The 7,222-nt window shown below is 37.9% G+C and overlaps 1 pseudogene; it reads left to right on the top strand.

Annotated features, from left to right (window-relative positions):
• On the top strand, positions 1 to 6,610 carry LOC146575215 (sterile alpha motif domain-containing protein 3-like; annotated as a pseudogene).
• Positions 6,611 to 7,222: the final 612 nt, after the last annotated feature.

Raw genomic sequence — 7,222 nt, 5'->3', positions numbered from 1 at the left:
GCAGCTGATAATAACGTTTAAAGGAAATATCTTGACGCCGCACTTGTTTAAAATATAACAAGGGTGTCGCAGCTGGGGTTTGATAGTCGCGTTTTAAGCAATGTGGGAACTTTTTCAGCATGTAATCTGAGCTTGTAATACGGTGTTATCACTATAAGTAATCGGTCTGAAAGAACAGACGGCAGAAACTGTCGGAAATCTGGAGAAAGGAGTCACCTTAGTAGTGAATATTAACACATTACAGCATTCTAGTCTTTTTTTTCTTCCAAACTTGAAAGGGCACAAAAGCATGCTCAGACTCTGCTCTCCTGTGTCCAGTAGTCCCAAACAAACATCTAAATTTAAAAATGAAAACTTTGCATATCGAGAGGATTCACTCTAAAGATTTGGTTTATTTTATTTAATTTACTGATTTTTTTTAAATGAATATTTCTTTGAACTGAAAGAAGTTGTACAAAAGGTTTTAATGTGTGTGATATACGGTTTTTACCCATGTAAAAATGTGGTGATAAATATCCTTACATTGAATTTAGAGTTTGTACTACCATTTATCTTGCAGACAATGAGGTTGATGGTGACACAGTTGACTGCGGTCTTACTGAGACTATGGTTGCATACCTTTTCCAAGGATCCTTCAAAAAGCAGGTTAAATTCAACCAGTTTGTGTCAAGGATGAAGGAATCTTCAGTCAGTCTGACTCTACAGACTGTCTCTCCAGAAGACTGGCAACCATCTACTTCGTCAACTTCAATAAGGTATTTTCTTATTTATAATGAAGTTAGTATGTCTGAAGCATACATGTTGGCCGTTATGCACTTTTAGGATTTAGTTAATATGATCATTGTTTCTACCATATGTATTGTTACTGTAGTGTTTTATACTTCAATTCATGCAATAAAAACAAACACTTAACTGTTTTCACAGCAATGAAAATACTTTGAGACTGCCAGCCTCTTTTGAAATTCCAAGATTTCCCAAAAATCTGCAACTAAAACTGGACAACAAAGAACCGTGCCATAAAAATCCAAGGGACAGACACACAATAATCAGAGTTCTATATGAAGCTGTGGCACAGTATACTATGTAAGTTAATCAGGGTAATGTTAGCTTGTTGCTTTAGAAAAAGCTGAATCTGTCATATTGAAAATAAACGCTACATTACTAAGAAACAATAACTAACACTTGATAAAGTTTGTTTGTCAGCAGTTGCTCTAACACTTCTGTTTCTTCTGATATTACAGGTATCCCACAAATTCTGAATATGTGCAAGCTGTGAAGACGCTGGTAACGAAGTATCCTTTCCTCAAGGATCATGAGGGAAATGGTTATGTAAGTTAAATTTAAAATTAGCATAAGGTTCCTTCAAGATTACAAAGTAAAAGTGAAGCTTTTTTCGATCTTGTTTTGTTAGTAAGACAATCTGTAGCCTCTCAGTAGGTTTGTATGAAGTATGTGTTACGTAAGGCCCAAAATGGCCTCCGTACAAGAAAGTAGTAGCTCTAATATTGACCAGTAACGAACCACCACACGCACACTGTAATGGGTTACACAAGATTTATTTGTTCTTTCTCCGGGTAAAACTACTGGCTGAAGACACAACTCTGGCCAGGAATCCAAGGCCCAAAGCCACCGCGGTCAGGGTTGTTAGCCTTTTCAGGCCTGACTTCGTTCGAGGCTGGGTCTCCAGATCACATCCTGGGAGCTGGAACTTCCCCAAAACTGGTCCAGTTTCCTTGTCAGGGGCACAGAGAGTCTCCAGTCCAGTGTTTGTTTTCCTGCCTTCCAGCACATCCACTCACATCCCAATAAGAATGAGTCCTCCCTCCAACATCCTCAGTTTATTTTAAAAGCAAAACCAGGCCAGGTTAAAAATCTTTTCCATTAAAATGTGCACACTTCATCCTGGATCTTCGAGGCTTCCCTGCTTCACCAGTGTCCTACTAAAAAAAACAACGACAACCCCTACTTCCTGTTTCCTCTCCCCTTTATAGAGAAGGGCTCCAATCCTCCCCAATCAGCTGCTCCCTGTATTCAACTCCAAATAGCTGGCAGCTGGACTAGAGTAGAATCTCCACTCCCACATGGGTGTGGCCCACACCTCACATCAAACACAAAAAAACACCAAAGCATGCAATTAATACAAAACAAAATCTAAAGAAATGCCAACCCAAAAGCTTAGTGGGGGATTCTCTCCATCCTTTTCCACCATGCTATACTCTGTAACATATGTTTACTGATTCTTTGTTGGGTGTATTTTGTGTAGATTGTTTTTACAGTAACTTATGTTTCTGTTCAACAAGCACACATGGCATATGTCTTTGAGACGTAAATTCAAATCAGAGCGGGCACCACTAGTCGACAGTGAGGCAGTGAGGCGTTGTAAGGAGAAGTTTGGTTCTACGAGGAGAGGGCAGCCTAATAAATGTCAACGAACAAGTCAGAGAAATGTTTGTCAGGTTGGTGTGAGGGACACCTTGAGCTATAAAATGTTCTTGCCTCTGTTATTACATCTAAAACTAAGGATTAGGGATGCAACTGTACCTTTTTTCAAACCGAAACAATACCAATACTTGGATTAGAGCACTTGCTAATACAAAGTACCAGTGCTAATACTTCTACCTCACAAAAAATTATTAATTGGAAGGCGCTAAAAGAGGGTGAACTAGATTTAAAAAACAAAAACAAAAAAAACCCATTTTAAATATGACTCCAAAACTAAAATTTCAAGTTAACAATTAAGATTTTATGTGAAATTATTTCAGAGTTTCCATATTTTAAATATTGGTTCATGGTATCGGTTAACTTTAACCGATACGAGTTCTTTGTGATGCACAGATCGTGTCAGCTCTAATTGTATATTTAGTCTTATGTTGGGTTTCTAATCTGTTTTGACTTTCTCTTCTCACTCTTGCTTTCTTTCAAGGGACCATGCGTCCAAGGAGAGGATTTATTATCCATAGACGCCCACTTAAAGGTCATACAGTGCCAATATCAGAAGATGCAACCAGATACCATGGTGGTTCATAACCGTATGCAGCAAACGTTTGCTTGGCGGCAGAAAGAAATTGCAAATGGTATGCCTGTGGAAGATGTGTTGAAGAAGTACCCCTTCTTAGGGATGCCTACTGGTGTAAGTCAGAAAGCTGAATTGAACTTGGAAATAGCTGTCACATTTAACATGTTTATAGTAGTATATTTTATTTGCCCTTGACCTTGCTTTCTTCATCTGTCCCTCTTTCCTTTTTTTGTATGTTCATGTAACTTCTTACAGTATTGTTGTTAAATTCTATAAAAAAAATAATTATGCAGCACCATACATAATTAATATCAACTTTAGATTATTTCATTTTCATACACTGTTATTTTGTACTGAAAATGAATTTTTTACTTGTAGCTGTGCAACGAACTCAGGTGGATCCAACCAACAACGGGTAATGTAAGCCAGCGAAGGTGATTGGCCTTACACGAGGGAAAACCCCACTCTACCAGCTCTACCTTGATGCAAGAGAGGAGGCTCTCACTGATGACCTACCAGGTATTTGCTTTTTTTTTTTAACTTCAAGGCTTCCATTTTATATAATTTTTATAGGTAACTGGAAATGCCAGATAAAATGCATGGGTGATCTTGTGTTTTGTTGTTTTTTTGGCAGATCTTGACACAAGGGCTGCACTTTTATTCCTGCCATACGTCTTCAAGGAGAAACTGGATCTCTTTGTCATACTTGGAGAGGTGTGTGTATTAAAATATTTAGTCTATATAAAAGGAAAACAAATGTATCTTTTGTTAAGAGACTAAGATATTGCTTTCCTCTACCTTCTCTTTTGACTTCAAAGGTTCATCCGAAAACCCCCTATCCAACTGTTCAGCTACTTCATGAAGACTGGAAACCAGTGTTCTCCAGAAGCGCTCCAAACATTGTGAAGTTGGATGGCAGTGAAGTGTGCAGAAGCTCGTGTATTTTTGAAGGAATCATCTCTTATTTCTGCTTGTATTTTGTCTTCAACCTTGCTTATCCAAAACATCTGAAGAACACCCTGATTTTTCTCCAAAAGTACATTGTGAAAATAGATGAGGGTGAGGACCGGCCTCTGCCAATCACAGTCACCAGACAAATAAATCTTCTGTATTGACCACCATGCCTCAGCCATATCAGTGCTCCAAATGTGGCAGAAGAACCTTTAGTTTGACAAAGCTTATTCAGCACATAGGACTTATTCATTCCCATGATGCCAATTTTGATATAACCTGTGGACTCAGTGACTGCTGTTCTTCCTTCAAAAAATATGAATCTTTCAGACGACATGTGTATAGGAAACACAGAGAGCAAGTGTTGTGTCCCCATAAAGACTTAGATGAAAATGAGCAGGAGGTAGTCAGTCCACACCCAAATGAATTTGCAAATGACATAACTGAAAATATTGAAACCCCTCCATCCTGGGATGAATTTTTGATAAATTTCAGAGACAATCTTTTCAAGTTCATTCTTAAGTGCAGAGAGAAAAATTCTTTACCGGTCTCTGTTCAGGAAGAAATTGTGGAAGACGTAAATTTTCTGATGTGTTTTTTCAAGGAGAACTACGATGCTTTTATAGCATATCATTTAGAGAAAATGGGTCTTGACGTGTCTTTGTGTCCAGAGGTTAAAAATGTCCTGCATTCAAATGAATTTTTTGAGAAGGCTTCAACAGCTATTCGATCTCCTTATTTAGTCAAAGAACATTGCAAATCAAAGATCAACATGACAGAGCCTGTTCATTGCAAATTAAGAGACTCTGTGGGTCATACAGTTAGCTCGTATTCATATGTGCCTGTTGATAAGGTGCTAAAAAATTATCTTTCTCATGAAGACATAAAAGATCACATTTTTTCAAGTGGCAATTCGGAAACTGATGAATTTCTAACAGATTACTCTGATGGAGAAATCTTCAGACATCATCAATTCTTCAAGGATAACCCAAATGCACTGCGACTCCATTTTTATGAGGATGAATTTGAAGTACTTAATCCTCTAGGATCTAAATGATCCAAACACAAACTTAGTGCATTTTATTACACTGTAGGCAATTTGGACAAAAGGTACACTTCTCAGCAGAGGCACATTCATCTAGCGTTATTGGTACGCTATTCTTTCGTTAAGCGGTGTGGTTGGCATGTTATCCTTAAACCTTTGCTTGATGATTTGGAAAAACTTTCCACTGATGGCTTTACTTTTACCATTGATAAAACTGAACACACTATTCATGCTGCTCTTGCAACTTTATCTTGTGATAATTTATCAGCTCACATGATTGGTGGTTTTTCTATGTCATTTAACACTGGTAGAATTTGTCGGTATTGCATGGCTTCTTATGAAGATATGAAACAATCCTTTGAGGAAGAAAGCTTTGTTTTAAGAACATCAGAGGTTCACCAGTATCATCTTGCACGAATCCAAGAATTTCCGGATGATAAAACAATATATGGTGTAAATAGTTCATGTCCTTTTGACAGACTGAGTTATTTCAGTGTTACACAAGCTTTACCACCTGATGTAATGCATGATCTGTTGGAAGGTGTAGTTCCTCTAGTTATGAAACTAGTGATTTGTAAAGCCCACACTGAGAAGCATATTACAATTAGAGAGATCAATGAAGAATTGCAAAAAATGCCCATTGGTCAGAATGACAAAACAAACAAACCAGTACAGTTATCAGAAAGACTACAGAGTGTTGGTATTGTTGGATCAGCATCTCAAAAGTGGTGCCTGTTCAGATTGCTGCCATTTCTGATGGCAGACCGTGTGCCACCTAATTGTAAATATTGGCATGTTTTTCTTCTATGTCGTGAAATAACAGAGATTGTAATGGCTAAAAAAGTGCGAAAAGAGAATATTTTATTGTTGAAGTTGCTTGTCCATGAGTTTCTCACAAAACTGAAAAGTGTATTTGGGGATGTAATTACACCAAAGTGTCATTATTTAATCCACTATGCAAGACTGATTGAAATGTTCGGCCCTCTACGTTTGTTATGGTGTATGAGATTTGAAAGTAAGCACCAGTATTTCAAAACGTTGTCCCGCAATTGTAGAAATTTTATGAACATTGCTACAACTTTGAGCAACAGACATCAGTTCAGACAGTGCTGGGAGTTTTCTAACAAAAGTTTACTTGGTGAATTTGAAAATGTTTTTGGAAAAAGTGTGACTACACCATTTTTGTCATTACCACTGGAACTGCAACAAGCACTGACAGTCTATTGTGGCTTTTCTGAAGTTGATAGTGCTAAGAAAGCTTTCCAGCGTGTGTCAGAAGTAATTGTGAACAGTGTCAAATACTGTGTAAGAGATGTGTTTGTCATTGATGTACTGCATTCAGAGAAGATTCCTCTGTTCTGGCAAATTAAGTACATATTTAATATTGACACAATGTGGGTCTTTTGTGGAAAAATTCTCATTCCTCTGTTATATGACAACCATTTTCATTCATACAGTGTTAGAGTTGATAGTGAATGGACGTTGCTAAAACCTGGACAGGAAATTGATGTTGCAGCTTATGACACATACTCTGTTGATAACAGTTTGTATGTAACAGTTAAGCAATGTATTTAAGAAGGTAATAAATGTGACAAGTATTTTTGACTTTGTATCTTCAATTTTTCAAATCTTGAGAGGAAAAATGTAGGAAATCTGTGTTTAGATACTGAACCTTTAGAAAGACATTTTTGTACTCCTTTTAAGGGTTCTTTTTTGTACTTTATACTAAGGGTACAACTTTGCCCTTTAAAGTACAGGTTTGACATGTAAAAGGTACAAATTACAAGGGTACAAATCAGTACCCACAGTTTAGGGTACAGAACGGTACCTTAGAGGGTACCACCCCAGTGACAAGCCATTGTACCCCTATAGGTACATTTCTGTACTTTAATTTCTGAGTGTGAATGATTGATGAAGTTGAAAAGCTTAAAACTGAGCTTGACTAGGCCTTCCCCAGAGTCTCCATCAACACCACCTTTCCTCAATTCTTATGATGTATTACCACCAATTGGAATAGGCCATTAGAAGTATACTTCATCTTGTCTCCCTCTATTCTCTTTCCATCACCCCCAACCGGTCGCAGCAGATGGCCGCCCCTTCTTGAGCCTGGTTCTGCCGGAGGTTTCTTCCTAAAGGGAGTTTTTCCTCCCCACTGTCGCCCAGTGCTTGCTCAAAGGGGATCATTGGATTGTTGGGGTTTTCTGGCTTTT

Source organism: Mchenga conophoros, linkage group LG4, assembly GCF_057382185.1.
Source record: "Mchenga conophoros isolate Kocher_MC1m ecotype Shallow Benthic linkage group LG4, M_conophoros_male_GT1.1, whole genome shotgun sequence".
In the NCBI taxonomy this organism is placed as follows: Eukaryota; Metazoa; Chordata; class Actinopteri; order Cichliformes; family Cichlidae; genus Mchenga; species Mchenga conophoros.
This window is presented reverse-complemented; position numbering and strand designations above follow the sequence as displayed.